At 36.6% G+C, this 26,616-nt stretch overlaps 10 non-coding genes across 10 annotated transcripts; 2 read left to right on the top strand and 8 right to left on the bottom strand.

Moving 5' to 3' along the window:
- Positions 1–1,357: 1,357 nt before the first annotated feature.
- On the bottom strand, positions 1,358–1,431 carry TRNAN-GUU (transfer RNA asparagine (anticodon GUU)). Its single transcript has one exon. It is a non-coding gene; the product is annotated as a tRNA-Asn (tRNA).
- Positions 1,432–6,628: 5,197 nt separating this feature from the next.
- On the top strand, positions 6,629–6,701 carry TRNAA-UGC (transfer RNA alanine (anticodon UGC)). The gene has a single exon. It is a non-coding gene; the product is annotated as a tRNA-Ala (tRNA).
- A 683-nt stretch (positions 6,702–7,384) lies between these two features.
- On the bottom strand, positions 7,385–7,458 carry TRNAN-GUU (transfer RNA asparagine (anticodon GUU)). Its single transcript has one exon. It is a non-coding gene; the product is annotated as a tRNA-Asn (tRNA).
- A 1,821-nt stretch (positions 7,459–9,279) lies between these two features.
- On the bottom strand, positions 9,280–9,353 carry TRNAN-GUU (transfer RNA asparagine (anticodon GUU)). Its single transcript has one exon. It is a non-coding gene; the product is annotated as a tRNA-Asn (tRNA).
- A 782-nt stretch (positions 9,354–10,135) lies between these two features.
- TRNAA-UGC (transfer RNA alanine (anticodon UGC)) lies at positions 10,136–10,208 on the top strand. Its single transcript has one exon. It is a non-coding gene; the product is annotated as a tRNA-Ala (tRNA).
- Positions 10,209–10,891: 683 nt separating this feature from the next.
- Positions 10,892–10,965, bottom strand: TRNAN-GUU (transfer RNA asparagine (anticodon GUU)). Its single transcript has one exon. It is a non-coding gene; the product is annotated as a tRNA-Asn (tRNA).
- Positions 10,966–14,398: 3,433 nt separating this feature from the next.
- On the bottom strand, positions 14,399–14,472 carry TRNAN-GUU (transfer RNA asparagine (anticodon GUU)). Its single transcript has one exon. It is a non-coding gene; the product is annotated as a tRNA-Asn (tRNA).
- Positions 14,473–17,905: 3,433 nt separating this feature from the next.
- On the bottom strand, positions 17,906–17,979 carry TRNAN-GUU (transfer RNA asparagine (anticodon GUU)). Its single transcript has one exon. It is a non-coding gene; the product is annotated as a tRNA-Asn (tRNA).
- A 1,821-nt stretch (positions 17,980–19,800) lies between these two features.
- Positions 19,801–19,874, bottom strand: TRNAN-GUU (transfer RNA asparagine (anticodon GUU)). Its single transcript has one exon. It is a non-coding gene; the product is annotated as a tRNA-Asn (tRNA).
- A 3,715-nt stretch (positions 19,875–23,589) lies between these two features.
- On the bottom strand, positions 23,590–23,663 carry TRNAN-GUU (transfer RNA asparagine (anticodon GUU)). Its single transcript has one exon. It is a non-coding gene; the product is annotated as a tRNA-Asn (tRNA).
- Between the last annotated feature and the right edge of the window lie 2,953 nt (positions 23,664–26,616).

Below are 26,616 nucleotides of genomic sequence, written 5' to 3'. Positions count from 1 at the left end.
TATCAGAAATATAATGAGATAAAAGGGAATATGACAGGGAGTTGGGCATTACAATTCCTATGAGAAGGAAAGCAAGACAATGTATGTCTGTCCACAATGGAAGTAAGTTGGGACAGTGCCACCAGATGTGGGACAGTTTCCTCAGCCCCACAAAGTCTCCAACACAATGGTGATAAAGAAGGAAACATTTTATGAAATCATTAAGGTACTAAATACCAACGATAATGGGATTTCACTAAACTTGAGGCTAATGGATGTTTTTGAGATGTTATCTCTAAATGTAATCCAGTCCTCCAGGTGTAAGTGGTGTAAATGGCTTTAACATCAAAGGGGAATTAGCTCAAATGGTAGAGTGCTTGCTTAGCATGCGAGAGGTAGCGGGATCGATCCAGATAAGATTTTGGAATCAAAATTTGCTGCAGTATATCAAGTGAAGAATAACATTCCTGACCAAAATTCTTCACTGTTTTTATTTTCTTCTGATGCCCCAGAGGAATGCTGAGTTACATATAGTTGTCTTGAAAATTACATGCAAACAATTTGGGGTTGATTCAAAGAGCTGATACACCACATTTCCTGTGAGTAACTGACTATAAGCCACACTTATGGTAGCTCAAATGGTAGAGCGCTCGCTTAGCATGCGAGATGTAGCGGCATCGAAGCCCGCATTCTCAAGATAAGATTTTGGAACCAAAATTTGCTGCAGTATATCAAGTGAAGAATAACATTCCTGACCAAAATTCTTCACTGTTTTTATTTTCTTCTGATGCCCCAGAGGAATGTTGAGTTACATATAGTTTTCTTGAAAATTACATGCAAACAATTTGGGGTTGATTCAAAGAGCTCATACACCACATTTCCTGTGAGTAACTGACTATAAGCCACACTTATGGTAGCTCCAAACTTGCAGCAATTTGTTGTAGCCCCATAATGCTGCATAAAAAAGTGATATCGGATTGCTAGGGGTCCAATTTCAACTGCTGTAACTGGTGTTACTATACTGTTGCAAGGTTAACTTACCAAATTTGTAAATAATTGAATCAACTTCTCAGAATTAACCCAGTGGATCCAGTATCTGGTATATATTAATACATTTTTGTTATTCTTCTGGCTATAAGTCACTGTGAATTTTTAGCTTATTCTCTATATCTTCTTAGGACTGATAACTTGTTTTCAATTTGTAAAGTTCTTTCTAGTATTATCTAACACTAGCTGGAAAGCCATGGATGTAGAGTTAGTAAAGTCATAGCTGTTAATTTCCATGTAAGTTTGTTTATGGAGGAAAAATGAAGACAAATGCCTGGTATATTTTGTCAAATACAGAATCCTCCTGTCACAGAATAACAAATACCAAACACGTCCCTGGGTGGGCTTGAACCACCAACCTTTCAGTTAACAGCCGAACACGCTAACCAATTGCGCCACAGAGACACATGAAAATGCTTCCTAATGGATATTATCAGTAAGGGAAGATGAACCAGCAGAATTGAACTTAAACTGCTTAAAAGTTTCTAACTTGGATCATTTCTTACAAATGGACACTATAATATAAACTTGTGCAAAGTAAGAAATAACAGGATTATAATCTGTGAATTGAGAATTTTGTCAGGGTGTGAAAATATCTTAGTCATGATGGGGGCGAATCAATCCAGTTATAAAAGGGTTGAAATAGGGGGATTTCAGTTAGTCCAAGGATCCAAGTATATGAGAACTTATTTGCAGTGTTATGAAAAATTCTGGTGATGTATTCACAATGATAGATGTGCCAAATTGTATTTATAATAAAGATAGAGAATGGTGTAACTGAGTTTTTTCAATATAAAGCTATATGGCATTTGGTAGCACTCAAAATATGTGTTATAAATTTGTAGGTATACTTAGGAATATCAGAAATATAATGAGATAAAAGGGAATATGACAGGGAGTTGGGCATTACAATTCCTATGAGAAGGAAAGCAAGTATGTCTGTCCACAATGGAAATAAGTTGGGACAGTGCCACCAGATGTGGGACAGTTTCCTCAGCCCCACAAAGTCTCCAACACAATGGTGATAAAGAAATAAACATTTTATGAAATCATTAAGGTACTAAATACCAACGATAATGGGATTTCACTAAACTTGAGGCTAATGGATGTTTTTGAGATGTTATCTCTAAATGTAATCCAGTCCTCTTGGTGTAAGTGGTGTATATGGTTTTAACATCAAAGGGGAATTAGCTGAAATGGTAGAGCGCTCGCTTAGCATGCGAGAGGTAGCGACATCGATTCCCGCATTCTCCAGATAAGATTTTGGAACCAAAATTTGCTGCAGTATATTAAGTGAAGAATAACATTCCTGACCAAAATTCTACACTGTTTTTATTTTCTTCTGATGCCCCAGAGGAATGCTGAGTTACATATAGTTGTCTTGAAAATTACATGCAAACAATTTGGGGTTGATTCAAAGAGCTGATACACCACATTTCCTGTGAGTAACTGACTATAAGCCACACTTATGGTAGCTCAAATGGTAGAGCGCTCGCTTAGCATGTGAGATGTAGTGGCATCGAAGCCCACATTCTCCAGATAAGATTTTGGAACCAAAATTTGCTGCAGTATATCAAGTGAAGAATAACATTCCTGACCAAAATTCTTCACTGTTTTTATTTTCTTCTGATGCCCCAGAGGAATGCTGAGTTACATATAGTTGTCTTGAAAATTACATGCAAACAATTTGGGGTTGATTCAAAGAGCTGATACACCACATTTCCTGTGAGTAACTGACTATAAGCCACACTTATGGTAGCTCAAATGGTAGAGCGCTCGCTTAGCATGCGAGATGTAGCAGCATCGAAGCCCACATTCTCCAGATAAGATTTTGGAACCAAAATTTGCTGCAGTATATCAAGTGAAGAATAACATTCCTGACCAAAATTCTTCACTGTTTTTATTTTCTTCTGATGCCCCAGAGGAATGTTGAGTTACATATAGTTTTCTTGAAAATTACATGGAAACAATTTGGGGTTGATTCAAAGAGCTGATACACCACTTTTCCTGTGAGTAACTGACTATAAACCACACTTATGGTAGCTCCAAACTTGCAGCAATTTGTTGTAGCCCCATAATGCTGCATAAAAAAGTGATATCGGGTTGCTAGGGGTCCAATTTCAACTGCTGTAACTGGTGTTACTATACTGTTGCAAGGTTAACTTACCCCATTTGTAAATAATTGAATCAACTTCTCAGAATTAACCCAGTGGATCCCAGTATTTGGTATATATTAATACATTTTTGTTATTCTTCTGGCTATAAGTCACTGTGAATTTTTAGCTTATTCTCTATATCTTCTTAGAACTGATCACTTGTTTTCAATTTGTAAAGTTCTTTCTAGTGTTATCTAACACTAGCTGGAAAGCCATGGATGTAGAGTTAGTAAAGTCATAGCTGTTAATTTCCATGTAAGTTTGTGTATTGAGGTAAAATGAAGACAAATGCCTGGTAAATTTTGTCAAATACAGAATCCTCCTGTCACAGTATAACAAATACCAAACACGTCCCTGAGAGGGCTTGAACCACCAACCTTTCAGTTAACAGCCGAATGCGCAAACCAATTGCGCCACAGAGACACGTGAAAATGCTTTCTAATGGATATTATCAGTAAGGGAAGATGAACCAGCAGAATTTAACTTAAACTGCTTAAAAGTTTCTAACTTGGATCATTTCTTACAAATGGACACTATAATATGAACTTTTGCAAAGTAAGAAATAACAGGATTATACCCTGTGAAATGAGAATTTTGTCAGGGTGTGAAAATATCTTAGTCATAATGAGGGCGAATCAATCCAGTTATAAAAGGGTTGAAATAGGGGGATTTCAGTTAGTCCAAGGATCCAAGTATATGAGAACTTATTTGCAGTGTTATGAAAAATTCTGGTGATGTATTCACAATGATAGATGTGCCAAATTGTATTTATAATAAAGATAGAGAATGGTGTAACTGAGTTTTTTCAATATAAAGCTATATGGCATTTGGTAGCACTCAAAATATGTGTTATAAATTTGTGGGTATACTTAGGAATATCAGAAATATAATGAGATAAAAGGGAATATGACTGGGAGTTGGTCATTACAATTCCAAAGAGAAGGAAAGCAAGACAATGTATGTCTGTCCACAATGGAAGTAAGTTAAGACAGTGCCACCAGATGTGGGACAGTTTCCTCAGCCCCACAAAGTCTCCAACACAATGGTGATAAAGAAGGAAACATTTTATGAAATCATTAAGGTACTAAATACCAACGATAATGGGATTTCACTAAACTTGAGGCTAATGGATGTTTTTGAGATGTTATCTCTAAATGTAATCCAGTCCTCCAGGTGTAAGTGGTGTAAATGGCTTTAACATCAAAGGGGAATTATCTCAAATGGTAGAGTGCTTGCTTAGCATGAGAGAGGTAGCGGGATCGATGCCCGCATTGTCCAGATAAGATTTTGGAATCAAAATTTGCTGCAGTATATCAAGTGAAGAATAACATTCCTGACCAAAATTCTTCACTGTTTTTATTTTCTTCTGATGCCCCAGAGGAATGCTGAGTTACATATATAATTGTCTTGAAAATTACATGCAAACAATTTGGGGTTGATTCAAAGAGCTGATACACCACATTTCCTGTGAGTAACTGACTATAAGCCACACTTATGGTAGCTCAAATGGTAGAGTGCTTCTCATAGCATGCGAGAGTTAGCGGGATCGATGCCTGCATTCTCCAGATAAGATTTTGGAACGAAAATTTGCTGCAGTATATCAAGTGAAGAATAACATTCCAAACCAAAATTCTTCACTGTTTTTATTTTCTTCTGATTCCCCAGAGGAATGCTGAGTTACATATAGTTTTCTTGAAAATTACATGCAAACAATTTGGGGTTGATTCAAAGAGCTGATACACCACATTTCCTGTGAGTAACTGACTATAAGCCACACTTATGGTAGCTCCAAACTTGCAGCAATTTGTTGTAGCCCCATAATGCTCCATAAAAAAGTGATATCGGGTTGCTAGGGGTCCAATTTCAAATGCTGTAACTGGTGTTACTATACTTTTGCAAGGTTAACTTACCCCATTTGTAAATAATTGAATCAACTTCTCAGAATTAACCCAGTGGATCCCAGTATCTGGTATATATTAATACATTTTTGTTATTCTTCTTGCTATAAGTCACTGTGAATTTTCAGCTTATTCTCTATATCTTCTTAAGACTGATCACTTGTTTTTGATTTGTAAAGTTCTTTCTAGTATTATCTAACACTAGCTGGAAAGCCATGGATGTAGAGTTATGGTGCATACACACGATCAGATTTTTTCTTCAGATATGGACGATAACGATTTAAAAATCGTTCAGTCGTTCATATCTGAAGGAAAATCGTTCATATCTGACATGCCTGAACGATGGACGATCAACGATGCGCGTTCCCGTTTGTCAGATAACGATATCTGACATCTGATGGGTTTGCAGTCAGACTTGGACGATTCCATTCATTTTAATGCAGTCAAAAATCGTTCAATCGTTCAAATCGTTCAAAACTTTGGTCAAATCGTTCAAATCGTTTAATCGTTCAGTCGTTCATCTGACAAATCTGACAAGTCTGACAAATCTGACCGTGTGTACGCTCCATTAGTAAAGTCATAGCTGTTAATTTCCATGCAAGTTTGTGTATTGAGGTAAAATGAAGACAAAAGCCAGCTAAATTTTGTCAAATACAGAATCCTCCTGTCACAGAATAACAAACACCAAACTCATCCCTGGGTGGGCTTGAACCACCAACCTTTCAGTTAACAGCCGAACACGCTAACCAATTGCGCCACAGAGACACGTGAAAATGCATTCTAATGGATATTATCAGTAAGGGAAGATGAACCAGCAGAATTGAACTTAAACTGCTTAAAAGTTTCTGACTTGGATCATTTCTTACAAATGGACACTATAATATGAACTTGTGCAAAGTAAGAAATAACATGATTATACCCTGTGAATTGAGAATTTTGTCAGGGTGTGAAAATATCTTAGTCATGTTTGGGGCAAATCAATCCAGTTATAAAAGGGTTGAAATAGGGGGATTTCAGTTAGTCCAAGGATCCAAGTATATGAGAACTTATTTGCAGTGTTATGAAAAATTCTGGTGATGTATTCACAATGATAGATGTGCCAAATTGTATTTATAATAAAGATAGAGAATGGTGTAACTGAGTTTTTTCAATATAAAGCTATATGGCATTTGGTAGCACTCAAAATATGTGTTACAAAATTTGTGGGTATACTTAGGAATATCAGAAATATAATGAGATAAAAGGGAATATGACTGGGAGTTGGGCATTACAATTCCAAAGAGAAGGAAAGCAAGACAATGTATGTCTGTCCACAATGGAAGTAAGTTGGGACAGTGCCACCAGATGTGGGACAGTTTCCTCAGCCCCACAAAGTCTCCAACACAATGGTGATAAAGAAGGAAACATTTTATGAAATCATTAAGGTACTAAATACCAACGATAATGGGATTTCACTAAACTTGAGGCTAATGGATGTTTTTGAGATGTTATCTCTAAATGAAATCCAGTCCTCATGGTGTAAGTGGTGTAAATGGCTCTAACATCAAAGGGGAATTAGCTCAAATGGTAGAGCGCTCGCTTTGCATGCGAGAGGTTGTGGGATCGATGCCCGCATTCTCCAGATAAGGTTTTGGAACCAAAATTTGCTGCACTATATCAAGTGAAGAATAACATTCCTGACCAAAATTCTTCACTGTTTTTATTTTCTTCCGATGCCCCAGAGGAATGCTGAGTTACATATAGTTTTCTTGAAAATTACATGCAAACAATTTGGGGTTGATTCAAAGAGCTGATACACCACATTTCCTGTGAGTAACTGACTATAAGCCACACTTATGGTAGCTCCAAACTTGCAGCAATTTGTTGTAGCCCCATAATGCTGCATAAAAAAGTGATATCGGGTTGCTAGGGGTCCAATTTCAACTGCTGTAACTGGTGTTACTATACTGTTGCAAGGATAACTTACCCCATTTGAAAATAATTGAATCAACTTCTCAGAATTTACCCAGAGGATCCCAGTATCTGGTATATATTAATACATTTTTGTTATTCTTCTGGCTAAAAGTCACTGTGAATTTTTAGCTTATTCTCTATATCTTCTTAGGACTGATCACTTGTTTTCAATTTGTAAAGTTCTTTCTAGTATTATCTAACACTAGCTGGAAAGCCATGGATGTAGAGTTAGTAAAGTCATAGCTGTTAATTTCCATGTAAGTTTGTGTATTGAGGTAAAATGAAGACAAATGCCTGGTAAATTTTGTCAAAAACAGAATCCTCCTGTCACAGAATAACAAATACCAAACACGTCCCTGGGTGGGCTTGAACCACCAACCTTTCAGTTAACAGCCGAACACGCTAACCAATTGCGCCACAGAGACACATGAAAATGCTTCCTAATGGATATTATCAGGAACGGAAGATGAACCAGCAGAATTGAACTTAAACTGCTTAAAAGTTTCTAACTTGGATCATTTCTTACAAATGGACACTATAATATAAACTTGTGCAAAGTAAGAAATAACAGGATTATAACCTGTGAATTGAGAATTTTGTCAGGGTGTGAAAATATCTTAGTCATGATGGGAGCGAATCAATCCAGTTATAAAAGGGTTGAAATAGGGGGATTTCAGTTAGTCCAAGGATCCAAGTATATGAGAACTTATTTGCAGTGTTATGAAAAATTCTGGTAATGTATTCACAATGTTAAAAGTGCCAAAACGTATTTATAATAAAGATAGAGAATGGTGGAACTGAGTTTTTTCAATATAAAGCTATATGGCATGTGGTAGTACTCAAAATATGTGTTATAAATTTGTGGGTATACTTAGGAATATCAGAAATATAATGAGATAAAAGGGAATATGACAGGGAGTTGGGCATTACAATTCCTATGAGAAGGAAAGCAAGACAATGTATGTCTGTCCACAATGGAAGTAAGTTGGGACAGTGCCACCAGATGTGGGACAGTTTCCTCAGCCCCACAAAGTCTCCAACACAATGGTGATAAAGAAGGAAACATTTTATGAAATCATTAAGGTACTAAATACCAACGATAATGGGATTTCACTAAACTTGAGGCTAATGGATGTTTTTGAGATGTTATCTCTAAATGTAATCCAGTCCTCCAGGTGTAAGTGGTGTAAATGGCTTTAACATCAAAGGGGAATTAGCTCAAATGGTAGAGTGCTTGCTTAGCATGCGAGAGGTAGTGGGATCGATGCCCGCATTGTCCAGATAAGATTTTGGAATCAAAATTTGCTGCAGTATATCAAGTGAAGAATAACATTCCTGACCAAAATTCTTCACTGTTTTTATTTTCTTCTGATGCCCCAGAGGAATGCTGAGTTACATATAGTTGTCTTGAAAATTACATGCAAACAATTTGGGGTTGATTCAAAGAGCTGATACACCACATTTCCTGTGAGTAACTGACTATAAGCCACACTTATGGTAGCTCAAATGGTAGAGCGCTCTCTTAGCATGCGAGATGTAGCGGCATCGAAGCCCGCATTCTCCAGATAAGATTTTGGAACCAAAATTTGCTGCAGTATATCAAGTGAAGAATAACATTCCTGACCAAAATTCTTCACTGTTTTTATTTTCTTCTGATGCCCCAGAGGAATGTTGAGTTACATATAGTTTTCTTGAAAATTACATGCAAACAATTTGGGGTTGATCCAAAGAGCTCATACACCACATTTCCTGTGAGTAACTGACTATAAGCCACACTTATGGTAGCTCCAAACTTGCAGCAATTTGTTGTAGCCCCATAATGCTGCATAAAAAAGTGATATCGGGTTGCTAGGGGTCCAATTTCAACTGCTGTAACTGGTGTTACTATACTGTTGCAAGGTTAACTTACCAAATTTGTAAATAATTGAATCAACTTCTCAGAATTAACCCAGTGGATCCAGTATCTGGTATATATTAATACATTTTTGTTATTCTTCTGGCTATAAGTCACTGTGAATTTTCAGCTTATTCTCTATATCTTCTTAAGACTGATCACTTGTTTTTGATTTGTAAAGTTCTTTCTAGTATTATCTAACACTAGCTGGAAAGCCATGGATGTAGAGTTAGTAAAGTCATAGCTGTTAATTTCCATGCAAGTTTGTGTATTGAGGTAAAATGAAGACAAAAGCCAGCTAAATTTTGTCAAATACAGAATCCTCCTGTCACAGAATAACAAACACCAAACTCGTCCCTGGGTGGGCTTGAACCACCAACCTTTCAGTTAACAGCCGAACACGCTAACCAATTGCGCCACAGAGACACGTGAAAATGCATTCTAATGGATATTATCAGTAAGGGAAGATGAACCAGCAGAATTGAACTTAAACTGCTTAAAAGTTTCTGACTTGGATCATTTCTTACAAATGGACACTATAATATGAACTTGTGCAAAGTAAGAAATAACATGATTATACCCTGTGAATTGAGAATTTTGTCAGGGTGTGAAAATATCTTAGTCATGTTTGGGGCAAATCAATCCAGTTATAAAAGGGTTGAAATAGGGGGATTTCAGTTAGTCCAAGGATCCAAGTATATGAGAACTTATTTGCAGTGTTATGAAAAATTCTGGTGATGTATTCACAATGATAGATGTGCCAAATTGTATTTATAATAAAGATAGAGAATGGTGTAACTGAGTTTTTTCAATATAAAGCTATATGGCATTTGGTAGCACTCAAAATATGTGTTATAAATTTGTGGGTATACTTAGGAATATCAGAAATATAATGAGATAAAAGGGAATATGAATGGGAGTTGGGCATTACAATTCCAAAGAGAAGGAAAGCAAGACAATGTATGTCTGTCCACAATGGAAGTAAGTTGGGACAGTGCCACCAGATGTGGGACAGTTTCCTCAGCCCCACAAAGTCTCCAACACAATGGTGATAAAGAAGGAAACATTTTATGAAATCATTAAGGTACTAAATACCAACGATAATGGGATTTCACTAAACTTGAGGCTAATGGATGTTTTTGAGATGTTATCTCTAAATGAAATCCAGTCCTCATGGTGTAAGTGGTGTAAATGGCTCTAACATCAAAGGGGAATTAGCTCAAATGGTAGAGCGCTCGCTTTGCATGCGAGAGGTTGTGGGATCGATGCCCGCATTCTCCAGATAAGGTTTTGGAACCAAAATTTGCTGCACTATATCAAGTGAAGAATAACATTCCTGACCAAAATTCTTCACTGTTTTTATTTTCTTCCGATGCCCCAGAGGAATGCTGAGTTACATATAGTTTTCTTGAAAATTACATGCAAACAATTTGGGGTTGATTCAAAGAGCTGATACACCACATTTCCTGTGAGTAACTGACTATAAGCCACACTTATGGTAGCTCCAAACTTGCAGCAATTTGTTGTAGCCCCATAATGCTGCATAAAAAAGTGATATCGGGTTGCTAGGGGTCCAATTTCAACTGCTGTAACTGGTGTTACTATACTGTTGCAAGGATAACTTACCCCATTTGAAAATAATTGAATCAACTTCTCAGAATTTACCCAGAGGATCCCAGTATCTGGTATATATTAATACATTTTTGTTATTCTTCTGGCTAAAAGTCACTGTGAATTTTTAGCTTATTCTCTATATCTTCTTAGGACTGATCACTTGTTTTCAATTTGTAAAGTTCTTTCTAGTATTATCTAACACTAGCTGGAAAGCCATGGATGTAGAGTTAGTAAAGTCATAGCTGTTAATTTCCATGTAAGTTTGTGTATTGAGGTAAAATGAAGACAAATGCCTGGTAAATTTTGTCAAAAACAGAATCCTCCTGTCACAGAATAACAAATACCAAACACGTCCCTGGGTGGGCTTGAACCACCAACCTTTCAGTTAACAGCCGAACACGCTAACCAATTGCGCCACAGAGACACATGAAAATGCTTCCTAATGGATATTATCAGGAACGGAGGATGAACCAGCAGAATTGAACTTAAACTGCTTAAAAGTTTCTAACTTGGATCATTTCTTACAAATGGACACTATAATATAAACTTGTGCAAAGTAAGAAATAACAGGATTATAACCTGTGAATTGAGAATTTTGTCAGGGTGTGAAAATATCTTAGTCATGATGGGAGCGAATCAATCCAGTTATAAAAGGGTTGAAATAGGGGGATTTCAGTTAGTCCAAGGATCCAAGTATATGAGAACTTATTTGCAGTGTTATGAAAAATTCTGGTAATGTATTCACAATGATAAAAGTGCCAAAATGTATTTATAATAAAGATAGAGAATGGTGGAACTGAGTTTTTTCAATATAAAGCTATATGGCATGTGGTAGTACTCAAAATATGTGTTATAAATTTGTGGGTATACTTAGGAATATCAGAAAGATAATGAGATAAAAGGGAATATGAAAGGGAGTTGGGCATTACAATACCTATGAGAAGGAAAGCAAGACAATGTATGTCTGTCCACAATGGAAGTAAGTTGGGACAGTGCCACCAGATGTGGGACAGTTTCCTCAGCCCCACAAAGTCTCCAACACAATGGTGATAAAGAAGGAAACATTTTATGAAATCATTAAGGTACTAAATACCAACGATAATGGGATTTCACTAAACTTGAGGCTAATGGATGTTTTTGAGATGTTATCTCTAAATGTAATCCAGTCCTCCAGGTGTAAGTGGTGTAAATGGCTTTAACATCAAAGGGGAATTAGCTCAAATGGTAGAGTGCTTGCTTAGCATGCGAGAGGTAGTGGGATCGATGCCCGCATTGTCCAGATAAGATTTTGGAATCAAAATTTGCTGCAGTATATCAAGTGAAGAATAACATTCCTGACCAAAATTCTTCACTGTTTTTATTTTCTTCTGATGCCCCAGAGGAATGCTGAGTTACATATAGTTGTCTTGAAAATTACATGCAAACAATTTGGGGTTGATTCAAAGAGCTGATACACCACATTTCCTGTGAGTAACTGACTATAAGCCACACTTATGGTAGCTCAAATGGTAGAGCGCTCTCTTAGCATGCGAGATGTAGCGGCATCGAAGCCCGCATTCTCCAGATAAGATTTTGGAACCAAAATTTGCTGCAGTATATCAAGTGAAGAATAACATTCCTGACCAAAATTCTTCACTGTTTTTATTTTCTTCTGATGCCCCAGAGGAATGTTGAGTTACATATAGTTTTCTTGAAAATTACATGCAAACAATTTGGGGTTGATCCAAAGAGCTCATACACCACATTTCCTGTGAGTAACTGACTATAAGCCACACTTATGGTAGCTCCAAACTTGCAGCAATTTGTTGTAGCCCCATAATGCTGCATAAAAAAGTGATATCGGGTTGCTAGGGGTCCAATTTCAACTGCTGTAACTGGTGTTACTATACTGTTGCAAGGTTAACTTACCAAATTTGTAAATAATTGAATCAACTTCTCAGAATTAACCCAGTGGATCCAGTATCTGGTATATATTAATACATTTTTGTTATTCTTCTGGCTATAAGTCACTGTGAATTTTCAGCTTATTCTCTATATCTTCTTAAGACTGATCACTTGTTTTTGATTTGTAAAGTTCTTTCTAGTATTATCTAACACTAGCTGGAAAGCCATGGATGTAGAGTTAGTAAAGTCATAGCTGTTAATTTCCATGCAAGTTTGTGTATTGAGGTAAAATGAAGACAAAAGCCAGCTAAATTTTGTCAAATACAGAATCCTCCTGTCACAGAATAACAAACACCAAACTCATCCCTGGGTGGGCTTGAACCACCAACCTTTCAGTTAACAGCCGAACACGCTAACCAATTGCGCCACAGAGACACGTGAAAATGCATTCTAATGGATATTATCAGTAAGGGAAGATGAACCAGCAGAATTGAACTTAAACTGCTTAAAAGTTTCTGACTTGGATCATTTCTTACAAATGGACACTATAATATGAACTTGTGCAAAGTAAGAAATAACATGATTATACCCTGTGAATTGAGAATTTTGTCAGGGTGTGAAAATATCTTAGTCATGTTTGGGGCAAATCAATCCAGTTATAAAAGGGTTGAAATAGGGGGATTTCAGTTAGTCCAAGGATCCAAGTATATGAGAACTTATTTGCAGTGTTATGAAAAATTCTGGTGATGTATTCACAATGATAGATGTGCCAAATTGTATTTATAATAAAGATAGAGAATGGTGTAACTGAGTTTTTTCAATATAAAGCTATATGGCATTTGGTAGCACTCAAAATATGTGTTATAAATTTGTGGGTATACTTAGGAATATCAGAAATATAATGAGATAAAAGGGAATATGACTGGGAGTTGGGCATTACAATTCCAAAGAGAAGGAAAGCAAGACAATGTATGTCTGTCCACAATGGAAGTAAGTTGGGACAGTGCCACCAGATGTGGGACAGTTTCCTCAGCCCCACAAAGTCTCCAACACAATGGTGATAAAGAAGGAAACATTTTATGAAATCATTAAGGTACTAAATACCAACGATAATGGGATTTCACTAAACTTGAGGCTAATGGATGTTTTTGAGATGTTATCTCTAAATGAAATCCAGTCCTCATGGTGTAAGTGGTGTAAATGGCTCTAACATCAAAGGGGAATTAGCTCAAATGGTAGAGCGCACGCTTTGCATGCGAGAGGTTGCGGGATCGATGCCCCCATTCTCCAGATAAGGTTTTGGAACCAAAATTTGCTGCACTATATCAAGTGAAGAATAACATTCCTGACCAAAATTCTTCACTGTTTTTATTTTCTTCCGATGCCCCAGAGGAATGCTGAGTTACATATAGTTTTCTTGAAAATTACATGCAAACAATTTGGGGTTGATTCAAAGAGCTGATACACCACATTTCCTGTGAGTAACTGACTATAAGCCACACTTATGGTAGCTCCAAACTTGCAGCAATTTGTTGTAGCCCCATAATGCTGCATAAAAAAGTGATATCGGGTTGCTAGGGGTCCAATTTCAACTGCTGTAACTGGTGTTACTATACTGTTGCAAGGATAACTTACCCCATTTGAAAATAATTGAATCAACTTCTCAGAATTTACCCAGAGGATCCCAGTATCTGGTATATATTAATACATTTTTGTTATTCTTCTGGCTAAAAGTCACTGTGAATTTTTAGCTTATTCTCTATATCTTCTTAGGACTGATCACTTGTTTTCAATTTGTAAAGTTCTTTCTAGTATTATCTAACACTAGCTGGAAAGCCATGGATGTAGAGTTAGTAAAGTCATAGCTGTTAATTTCCATGTAAGTTTGTGTATTGAGGTAAAATGAAGACAAATGCCTGGTAAATTTTGTCAAAAACAGAATCCTCCTGTCACAGAATAACAAATACCAAACACGTCCCTGGGTGGGCTTGAACCACCAACCTTTCAGTTAACAGCCGAACGCGCTAACCAACTGCGCCACAGGGACACGTAAAAATGCTTTCTACTGGATATTATCAGTAAGGGAAGATGAACCAGCAGAATTGAACTTAAACTGCTTAAAAGTTTCTAACTTGGATCATTTCTTACAAATGGACACTATAACACGAACTTGTGCAAAGTAAGAAATAACAGGATTATACCCTGTGAATTGAGAATTTTGTCAGTGTGTAAAAATATCTTAGTCATGATGGGGGTGAATCAATCCAGTTATAAAAGGGTTGAAATAGGGGGATTTCAGTTAGTCCAAGGATCCAAGTATATGAGAACTTATTTGCAGTGTTATGAAAAATTCTGGTGATGTATTCACAATGATAGATGTGCCAAATTGTATTTATAATAAAGATAGAGAATGGTGTAACTGAGTTTTTTCAATATAAAGCTATATGGCATTTGGTAGCACTCAAAATATGTGTTATAAATTTGTGGGTATACTTAGGAATATCAGAAATATAATGAGATAAAAGGGAATATGACAGGGAGTTGGGCATTACAATTCCGATGAAAAGGAAAGCAAGACAATGTATGTCTGTCCACAATGGAAATAAGTTGGGAGAGTGCCTCCAGATGTGGGACAGTTTCCTCAGCCCCACAAAGTCTCCAACACAATGGTGATAAAGAAGCTAACATTTTTTGAAATCATTAAGGTACTAAATACCAACGATAGTGGGATTTCACTAAACTTGAGCCTAATGGATGTTTTTGAGATGTTATCTCTAAATGTAATCCAGTCCTCTTGGTGTAAGTGGTGTAAATGGTTTCAACATTAAAGGGGAATTAGCTCAAATGGTAGAGCACTCGCTTAGCATGTGAGAGGTAGCAGCATCGATGCCCGCATTCTCCAGATAAGATTTTGGAACCAAAATTTGCTGCAGTATATCAAGTGAAGAATAACATTCCTGGCCAAAATTCTTCACTGTTTTTATTTTCTTCTGATGTCCAAGAGGAATGCTGAGTTACATATAGTTTTCTTGAAAATTACATGCAAACAATATGGGGTTGATTCAAAGAGCTGATACACCACATTTCCTGTGAGTAACTGACTATAAGCCACACTTATGGTAGCTCAAATGGTAGAGCGCTCTCTTAGCATGCGAGATGTAGCGGCATCGAAGCCCGCATTCTCCAGATAAGATTTTGGAACCAAAATTTGCTGCAGTATATCAAGTGAAGAATAACATTCCTGACCAAAATTCTTCACTGTTTTTATTTTCTTCTGATGCCCCAGAGGAATGTTGAGTTACATATAGTTTTCTTGAAAATTACATGCAAACAATTTGGGGTTGATCCAAAGAGCTCATACACCACATTTCCTGTGAGTAACTGACTATAAGCCACACTTATGGTAGCTCCAAACTTGCAGCAATTTGTTGTAGCCCCATAATGCTGCATAAAAAAGTGATATCGGGTTGCTAGGGGTCCAATTTCAACTGCTGTAACTGGTGTTACTATACTGTTGCAAGGTTAACTTACCAAATTTGTAAATAATTGAATCAACTTCTCAGAATTAACCCAGTGGATCCAGTATCTGGTATATATTAATACATTTTTGTTATTCTTCTGGCTATAAGTCACTGTGAATTTTCAGCTTATTCTCTATATCTTCTTAAGACTGATCACTTGTTTTTGATTTGTAAAGTTCTTTCTAGTATTATCTAACACTAGCTGGAAAGCCATGGATGTAGAGTTAGTAAAGTCATAGCTGTTAATTTCCATGCAAGTTTGTGTATTGAGGTAAAATGAAGACAAAAGCCAGCTAAATTTTGTCAAATACAGAATCCTCCTGTCACAGAATAACAAACACCAAACTCATCCCTGGGTGGGCTTGAACCACCAACCTTTCAGTTAACAGCCGAACACGCTAACCAATTGCGCCACAGAGACACGTGAAAATGCATTCTAATGGATATTATCAGTAAGGGAAGATGAACCAGCAGAATTGAACTTAAACTGCTTAAAAGTTTCTGACTTGGATCATTTCTTACAAATGGACACTATAATATGAACTTGTGCAAAGTAAGAAATAACATGATTATACCCTGTGAATTGAGAATTTTGTCAGGGTGTGAAAATATCTTAGTCATGTTTGGGGCAAATCAATCCAGTTATAAAAGGGTTGAAATAGGGGGATTTCAGTTAGTCCAAGGATCCAAGTATATGAGAACTTATTTGCAGTGTTATGAAAAATTCTGGTGATGTATTCACAATGATAGATGTGCCAAATTGTATTTATAATAAAGATAGAGAATGGTGTAACTGAGTTTTTTCAATATAAAGCTATATGGCATTTGGTAGCACTCAAAATATGTGTTATAAATTTGTGGGTATACTTAGGAATATCAGAAATATAATGAGATAAAAGGGAATATGACTGGGAGTTGGGCATTACAATTCCAAAGAGAAGGAAAGCAAGACAATGTATGTCTGTCCACAATGGAAGTAAGTTGGGACAGTGCCACCAGATGTGGGACAGTTTCCTCAGCCCCACAAAGTCTCCAACACAATGGTGATAAAGAAGGAAACATTTTATGAAATCATTAAGGTACTAAATACCAACGATAATGGGATTTCACTAAACTTGAGGCTAATGGATGTTTTTGAGATGTTATCTCTAAATGAAATCCAGTCCTCATGGTGTAAGTGGTGTAAATAGCTCTAACATCAAAGGGGAATTAGCTCAAATGGTAGAGCGCACGCTTTGCATGCGAGAGGTTGCGGGATCGATGCCCCCATTCTCCAGATAAGGTTTTGGAACCAAAATTTGCTGCACTATATCAAGTGAAGAATAACATTCCTGACCAAAATTCTTCACTGTTTTTATTTTCTTCCGATGCCCCAGAGGAATGCTGAGTTACATATAGTTTTCTTGAAAATTACATGCAAACAATTTGGGGTTGATTCAAAGAGCTGATACACCACATTTCCTGTGAGTAACTGACTATAAGCCACACTTATGGTAGCTCCAAACTTGCAGCAATTTGTTGTAGCCCCATAATGCTGCATAAAAAAGTGATATCGGGTTGCTAGGGGTCCAATTTCAACTGCTGTAACTGGTGTTACTATACTGTTGCAAGGATAACTTACCCCATTTGAAAATAATTGAATCAACTTCTCAGAATTTACCCAGAGGATCCCAGTATCTGGTATATATTAATACATTTTTGTTATTCTTCTGGCTAAAAGTCACTGTGAATTTTTAGCTTATTCTCTATATCTTCTTAGGACTGATCACTTGTTTTCAATTTGTAAAGTTCTTTCTAGTATTATCTAACACTAGCTGGAAAGCCATGGATGTAGAGTTAGTAAAGTCATAGCTGTTAATTTCCATGTAAGTTTGTGTATTGAGGTAAAATGAAGACAAATGCCTGGTAAATTTTGTCAAAAACAGAATCCTCCTGTCACAGAATAACAAATACCAAACACGTCCCTGGGTGGGCTTGAACCACCAACCTTTCAGTTAACAGCCGAACGCGCTAACCAACTGCGCCACAGGGACACGTAAAAATGCTTTCTACTGGATATTATCAGTAAGGGAAGATGAACCAGCAGAATTGAACTTAAACTGCTTAAAAGTTTCTAACTTGGATCATTTCTTACAAATGGACACTATAACACGAACTTGTGCAAAGTAAGAAATAACAGGATTATACCCTGTGAATTGAGAATTTTGTCAGTGTGTAAAAATATCTTAGTCATGATGGGGGTGAATCAATCCAGTTATAAAAGGGTTGAAATAGGGGGATTTCAGTTAGTCCAAGGATCCAAGTATATGAGAACTTATTTGCAGTGTTATGAAAAATTCTGGTGATGTATTCACAATGATAGATGTGCCAAATTGTATTTATAATAAAGATAGAGAATGGTGTAACTGAGTTTTTTCAATATAAAGCTATATGGCATTTGGTAGCACTCAAAATATGTGTTATAAATTTGTGGGTATACTTAGGAATATCAGAAATATAATGAGATAAAAGGGAATATGACAGGTAGTTGGGCATTACAATTCCGATGAAAAGGAAAGCAAGACAATGTATGTCTGTCCACAATGGAAATAAGTTGGGAGAGTGCCTCCAGATGTGGGACAGTTTCCTCAGCCCCACAAAGTCTCCAACACAATGGTGATAAAGAAGCTAACATTTTTTGAAATCATTAAGGTACTAAATACCAACGATAGTGGGATTTCACTAAACTTGAGCCTAATGGATGTTTTTGAGATGTTATCTCTAAATGTAATCCAGTCCTCTTGGTGTAAGTGGTGTAAATGGTTTCAACATTAAAGGGGAATTAGCTCAAATGGTAGAGCACTCGCTTAGCATGTGAGAGGTAGCAGCATCGATGCCCGCATTCTCCAGATAAGATTTTGGAACCAAAATTTGCTGCAGTATATCAAGTGAAGAATAACATTCCTGGCCAAAATTCTTCACTGTTTTTATTTTCTTCTGATGCCCAAGAGGAATGCTGAGTTACATATAGTTTTCTTGAAAATTACATGCAAACAATATGGGGTTGATTCAAAGAGCTGATACACCACATTTCCTGTGAGTAACTGACTATAAGCCACACTTATGGTAGCTCAAATGGTAGAGCGCTCGCTTAGCATGCGAGATGTAGCAGCATCGAAGCCCGCATTCTCCAGATAAGATTTTGGAACCAAAATTTGCTGCAGTATATCAAGTGAAGAATAACACTCCTGACCAAAATTCTTCACTGTTTTTATTTTCTTCTGATGCCCCAGAGGAATGTTGAGTTACATATAGTTTTCTTGAAAATTACATGCAAACAATTTGGGGTTGATTCAAAGAGCTCATACACCACATTTCCTGTGAGTAACTGACTATAAGCCACACTTATGGTAGCTCCAAACTTGCAGCAATTTGTTGTAGCCCCATAATGCTGCATAAAAAAGTGATATCGGGTTGCTAGGGGTCCAATTTCAACTGCTGTAACTGGTGTTACTATACTGTTGCGAGGTTAACTTACCAAATTTGTAAATAATTGAATCAACTTCTCAGAATTAACCCAGTGGATCCAGTATCTGGTATATATTAATACATTTTTGTTATTCTTCTGGCTATAAGTCACTGTGAATTTTTAGCTTATTCTCTATATCTTCTTAGGACTGATAACTTGTTTTCAATTTGTAAAGTTCTTTCTAGTATTATCTAACACTAGCTGGAAAGCCATGGATGTAGAGTTAGTAAAGTCATAGCTGTTAATTTCCATGTAAGTTTGTTTATGGAAGAAAAATGAAGACAAATGCCTGGTATATTTTGTCAAATACAGAATCCTCCTGTCACAGAATAACAAATACCAAACACGTCCCTGGGTGGGCTTGAACCACCAACCTTTCAGTTAACAGCCGAACACGCTAACCAATTGCGCCACAGAGACACATGAAAATGCTTCCTAATGGATATTATCAGGAACGGAAGATGAACCAGCAGAATTGAACTTAAACTGCTTAAAAGTTTCTAACTTGGATCATTTCTTACAAATGGACACTATAATATAAACTTGTGCAAAGTAAGAAATAACAGGATTATAACCTGTGAATTGAGAATTTTGTCAGGGTGTGAAAATATCTTAGTCATGATGGGAGCGAATCAATCCAGTTATAAATGGGTTGAAATAGGGGGATTTCAGTTAGTCCAAGGATCCAAGTATATGAGAACTTATTTGCAGTGTTATGAAAAATTCTGGTAATGTATTCACAATGATAAAAGTGCCAAAATGTATTTATAATAAAGATAGAGAATGGTGGAACTGAGTTTTTTCAATATAAAGCTATATGGCATGTGGTAGTACTCAAAATATGTGTTATAAATTTGTGGGTATACTTAGGAATATCAGAAATATAATGAGATAAAAGGGAATATGACAGGGAGTTGGGCATTACAATTCCTATGAGAAGGAAAGCAAGACAATGTATGTCTGTCCACAATGGAAGTAAGTTGGGACAGTGCCACCAGATGTGGGACAGTTTCCTCAGCCCCACAAAGTCTCCAACACAATGGTGATAAAGAAGGAAACATTTTATGAAATCATTAAGGTACTAAATACCAACGATAATGGGATTTCACTAAACTTGAGGCTAATGGATGTTTTTGAAATGTTATCTCTAAATGTAATCCAGTCCTCCAGGTGTAAGTGGTGTAAATGGCTTTAACATCAAAGGGGAATTAGCTCAAATGGTAGAGTGCTTGCTTAGCATGCGAGAGGTAGTGGGATCGATGCCCGCATTGTCCAGATAAGATTTTGGAATCAAAATTTGCTGCAGTATATCAAGTGAAGAATAACATTCCTGACCAAAATTCTTCACTGTTTTTATTTTCTTCTGATGCCCCAGAGGAATGCTGAGTTACATATAGTTGTCTTGAAAATTACATGCAAACAATTTGGGGTTGATTCAAAGAGCTGATACACCACATTTCCTGTGAGTAACTGACTATAAGCCACACTTATGGTAGCTCAAATGGTAGAGCGCTCTCTTAGCATGCGAGATGTAGCGGCATCGAAGCCCGCATTCTCCAGATAAGATTTTGGAACCAAAATTTGCTGCAGTATATCAAGTGAAGAATAACATTCCTGACCAAAATTCTTCACTGTTTTTATTTTCTTCTGATGCCCCAGAGGAATGTTGAGTTACATATAGTTTTCTTGAAAATTACATGCAAACAATTTGGGGTTGATCCAAAGAGCTCATACACCACATTTCCTGTGAGTAACTGACTATAAGCCACACTTATGGTAGCTCCAAACTTGCAGCAATTTGTTGTAGCCCCATAATGCTGCATAAAAAAGTGATATCGGGTTGCTAGGGGTCCAATTTCAACTGCTGTAACTGGTGTTACTATACTGTTGCAAGGTTAACTTAACAAATTTGAAAATAATTGAATTAACTTCTCAGAATTAACCCAGTGGATCCAGTATCTGGTATATATTAATACATTTTTGTTATTCTTCTGGCTATAAGTCACTGTGAATTTTTAGCTTATTCTCTATATCTTCTTAGGACTGATCACTTGTTTTCAATTTGTAAAGTTCTTTCTAGTATTATCTAACACTAGCTGGAAAGCCATGGATGTAGAGTTAGTAAAGTCATAGCTGTTAATTTAAATGTAAGTTTGTTTATGGAGGAAAAATGAAGACAAATGCCTGGTATATTTTGTCAAATACAGAATCCTCCTGTCACAGAATAACAAATACCAAACACATCCCTGGGTGGGCTTGAACCACCAACCTTTCAGTTAACAGCCGAACACGCTAACCAATTGCGCCACAGAGACACATGAAAATGCTTCCTAATGGATATTATCAGTAAGGGAAGATGAACCAGCAGAATTGAACTTAAACTGCTTAAAAGTTTCTAACTTGGATCATTTCTTACAAATGGACACTATAATATAAACTTGTGCAAAGTAAGAAATAACAGGATTATAACCTGTGAATTGAGAATTTTGTCAGGGTGTGAAAATATCTTAGTCATGATGGGGGCAAATCAATCCAGTTATAAAAGGGTTGAAATAGGGGGATTTCAGTTAGTCCAAGGATCCAAGTATATGAGAACTTATTTGCAGTGTTATGAAAAATTCTGGTGATGTATTCACAATGATAGATGTGCCAAATTGTATTTATAATAAAGATAGAGAATGGTGTAACTGAGTTTTTCTATATAAAGCTATATGGCATTTGGTAGCACTCAAAATATGTGTTATAAATTTGTGGGTATACTTAGGAATATCAGAAATATAATGAGATAAAAGGGAATATGACAGGGAGTTGGGCATTACAATTCCTATGAGAAGGAAAGCAAGACAATGTATGTCTGTCCACAATGGAAGTAAGTTGGGACAGTGCCACCAGATGTGGGACAGTTTCCTCAGCCCCACAAAGTCTCCAACACAATGGTGATAAAGAAGGAAACATTTTATGAAATCATTAAGGTACTAAATACCAACGATAATGGGATTTCACTAAACTTGAGGCTAATGGATGTTTTTGAGATGTTATCTCTAAATGTAATCCAGTCCTCCAGGTGTAAGTGATGTAAATGGCTTTAACATCAAAGGGGAATTAGCTCAAATGGTAGAGTGCTTGCTTAGCATGCGAGATGTAGCGGGATCGATGCCCGCATTGTCCAGATAAGATTTTGGAATCAAAATTTGCTGCAGTATATCAAGTGAAGAATAACATTCCTGACCAAAATTCTTCACTGTTTTTATTTTCTTCTGATGCCCCAGAGGAATGCTGAGTTACATATAGTTGTCTTGAAAATTACATGCAAACAATTTGGGGTTGATTCAAAGAGCTGATACACCACATTTCCTGTGAGTAACTGACTATAAGCCACACTTATGGTAGCTCAAATGGTAGAGCGCTCGCTTAGCATGCGAGATGTAGCGGCATCGAAGCCCACATTCTCCAGATAAGATTTTGGAACCAAAATTTGCTGCAGTATATCAAGTGAAGAATAACATTCCTGAACAAAATTCTTCACTGTTTTTATTTTCTTCTGATGCCCCAGAGGAATGTTGAGTTACATATAGTTTTCTTGAAAATTACATGCAAACAATTTGGGGTTGATTCAAAGAGCTCATACACCACATTTCCTGTGAGTAACTGACTATAAGCCACACTTATGGTAGCTCCAAACTTGCAGCAATTTGTTGTAGCCCCATAATGCTGCATAAAAAAGTGATATCGGGTTGCTAGGGGTCCAATTTCAACTGCTGTAACTGGTGTTACTATGCTGTTGCAAGGTTAACTTACCAAATTTGTAAATAATTGAATCAACTTCTCAGAATTAACCCAGTGGATCCAGTATCTGGTATATATTAATACATTTTTGTTATTCTTCTGGCTATAAGTCACTGTGAATTTTTAGCTTATTCTCTATATCTTCTTAGGACTGATAACTTGTTTTCAATTTGTAAAGTTCTTTCTAGTATTATCTAACACTAGCTGGAAAGCAATGGATGTAGAGTTAGTAAAGTCATAGCTGTTAATTTCCATGTAAGTTTGTTTATGGAGGAAAAATGAAGACAAATGCCTGGTATATTTTGTCAAATACAGAATCCTCCTGTCACAGAATAACAAATACCAAACACGTCCCTGGGTGGGCTTGAACCACCAACCTTTCAGTTAACAGCCGAACACGCTAACCAATTGCGCCACAGAGACACATGAAAATGCTTCCTAATGGATATTATCAGTAAGGGAAGATGAACCAGCAGAATTGAACTTAAACTGCTTAAAAGTTTCTAACTTGGATCATTTCTTACAAATGGACACTATAATATAAACTTGTGCAAAGTAAGAAATAACAGGATTATAACCTGTGAATTGAGAATTTTGTCAGGGTGTGAAAATATCTTAGTCATGATGGGGGCAAATCAATCCAGTTATAAAAGGGTTGAAATAGGGGGATTTCAGTTAGTCCAAGGATCCAAGTATATGAGAACTTATTTGCAGTGTTATGAAAAATTCTGGTGATGTATTCACAATGATAGATGTGCCAAATTGTATTTATAATAAAGATAGAGAATGGTGTAACTGAGTTTTTCTATATAAAGCTATATGGCATGTGGTAGCACTCAAAATATGTGTTATAAATTTGTGGGTATACTTAGGAATATCAGAAATATAATGAGATAAAAGGGAATATGACAGGGAGTTGGGCATTACAATTCCTATGAGAAGGAAAGCAAGACAATGTATGTCTGTCCACAATGGAAATAAGTTGGGACAGTGCCACCAGATGTGGGACAGTTTCCTCAGCCCCACAAAGTCTCCAACACAATGGTGATAAAGAAGGAAACATTTTATGAAATCATTAAGGTACTAAATACCAACGATAATGGGATTTCACTAAACTTGAGGCTAATGGATGTTTTTGAGATGTTATCTCTAAATGTAATCCAGTCCTCTTGGTGTAAGTGGTGTAAATGGTTTTATCATCAAAGGGGAATTAGCTCAAATGGTAGAGCGCTCGCTTAGCATGCGAGAGGTAGCGACATCGATTCCCGCATTCTCCAGATAAGATTTTGGAACCAAAATTTGCTGCAGTATATTAAGTGAAGAATAACTTTCCTGACCAAAATTCTTCACTGTTTTTATTTTCTTCTGATGCCCCAGAGGAATGCTGAGTTACATATAGTTGTCTTGAAAATTACATGCAAACAATTTGGGGTTGATTCAAAGAGCTGATACACCACATTTCCTGTGAGTAACTGACTATAAGCCACACTTATGGTAGCTCAAATGGTAGAGCGCTCGCTCAGCATGCGAGATGTAGTGGCATCGAAGCCCACATTCTCCAGATAAGATTTTGGAACCAAAATTTGCTGCAGTATATCAAGTGAAGAATAACATTCCTGACCAAAATTCTTCACTGTTTTTATTTTCTTCTGATGCCCCAGAGGAATGCTGAGTTACATATAGTTGTCTTGAAAATTACATGAAAACAATTTGGGGTTGATTCAAAGAGCTGATACACCACTTTTCCTGTGAGTAACTGACTATAAACCACACTTATGGTAGCTCCAAACTTGCAGCAATTTGTTGTAGCCCCATAATGCTGCATAAAAAAGTGATATCGGGTTGCTAGGGGTCCAATTTCAACTGCTGTAACTGGTGTTATTATACTGTTGCAAGGTTAACTTACCCCATTTGTAAATAATTGAATCAACTTCTCAGAATTAACCCAGTGGATCCCAGTATCTGGTATATATTAATACATTTTTGTTATTCTTCTGGCTATAAGTCACTGTGAATTTTTAGCTTATTCTCTATATCTTCTTAGAACTGATCACTTGTTTTCAATTTGTAAAGTTCTTTCTAGTATTATCTAACACTAGCTGGAAAGCCATGGATGTAGAGTTAGTAAAGTCATAGCTGTTAATTTCCATGTAAGTTTGTGTATTGAGGTAAAATGAAGACAAATGCCTGGTAAATTTTGTCAAATACAGAATCCTCCTGTCACAGTATAACAAATACCAAACACGTCCCTGAGAGGGCTTGAACCACCAACCTTTCAATTAACAGCCGAATGCGCAAACAAATTGCGCCACAGAGACACGTGAAAATGCTTTCTAATGGATATTATCAGTAAGGGAAGATGAACCAGCAGAATTGAACTTAAACTGCTTAAAAGTTTCTAACTTGGATCATTTCTTACAAATGGACACTATAATATGAACTTTTGCAAAGTAAGAAATAACAGGATTATACCCTGTGAATTGAGAATTTTGTCAGGGTGTGAAAATATCTTAGTCATAATGAGGGCAAATCAATCCAGTTATAAAAGGGTTGAAATAGGGGGATTTCAGTTAGTCCAAGGATCCAAGTATATGAGAACTTATTTGCAGTGTTATGAAAAATTCTGGTGATGTATTCACAATGATAGATGTGCCAAATTGTATTTATAATAAAGATAGAGAATGGTGTAACTGAGTTTTTTCAATATAAAGCTATATGGCATTTGGTAGCACTCAAAATATGTGTTATAAATTTGTGGGTATACTTAGGAAAATCAGAAATATAATGAGATAAAAGGGAATATAACAGGGAGTTGGGCATTACAATTCCTATGAGAAGGAAAGCAAGACAATGTATGTCTGTCCACAATGGAAATAAGTTTGGACAGTGCCACCAGATGTGGAACACTTTCCTCAGCCCCACAAAGTCTCCAACACAATGGTGATAAAGAAGGAAACATTTTATGAAATCATTAAGGTACTAAATACCAACGATAATGGGATTTCACTAAACTTGAGGCTAATGGATGTTTTTGAGATGTTATCTCTAAATGTAATCCAGTCCTCCAGGTGTAAGTGGTGTAAATGGCTTTAACATCAAAGGGGAATTAGCTCAAATGGTAGAGTGCTTGCTTAGCATGCGAGAGGTAGCGGGATCGATGCCCGATAAGATTTTGGAATCAAAATTTGCTGCAGTATATCAAGTGAAGAATAACATTCCTGACCAAAATTCTTCACTGTTTTTATTTTCTTCTGATGCCCCAGAGGAATGCTGAGTTACATATAGTTGTCTTGAAAATTACATGCAAACAATTTGGGGTTGATTCAAAGAGCTGATACACCACATTTCCTGTGAGTAACTGACTATAAGCCACACT

This window comes from Taudactylus pleione, unplaced genomic scaffold (genome assembly GCF_031769625.1).
Source record: "Taudactylus pleione unplaced genomic scaffold, aTauple2 ptg000174l, whole genome shotgun sequence".
Taxonomy (NCBI): domain Eukaryota; kingdom Metazoa; phylum Chordata; class Amphibia; order Anura; family Myobatrachidae; genus Taudactylus; species Taudactylus pleione.
Note: the sequence above shows the minus strand (reverse complement) of the source record. Positions and strands in the feature narration are given on the sequence as shown.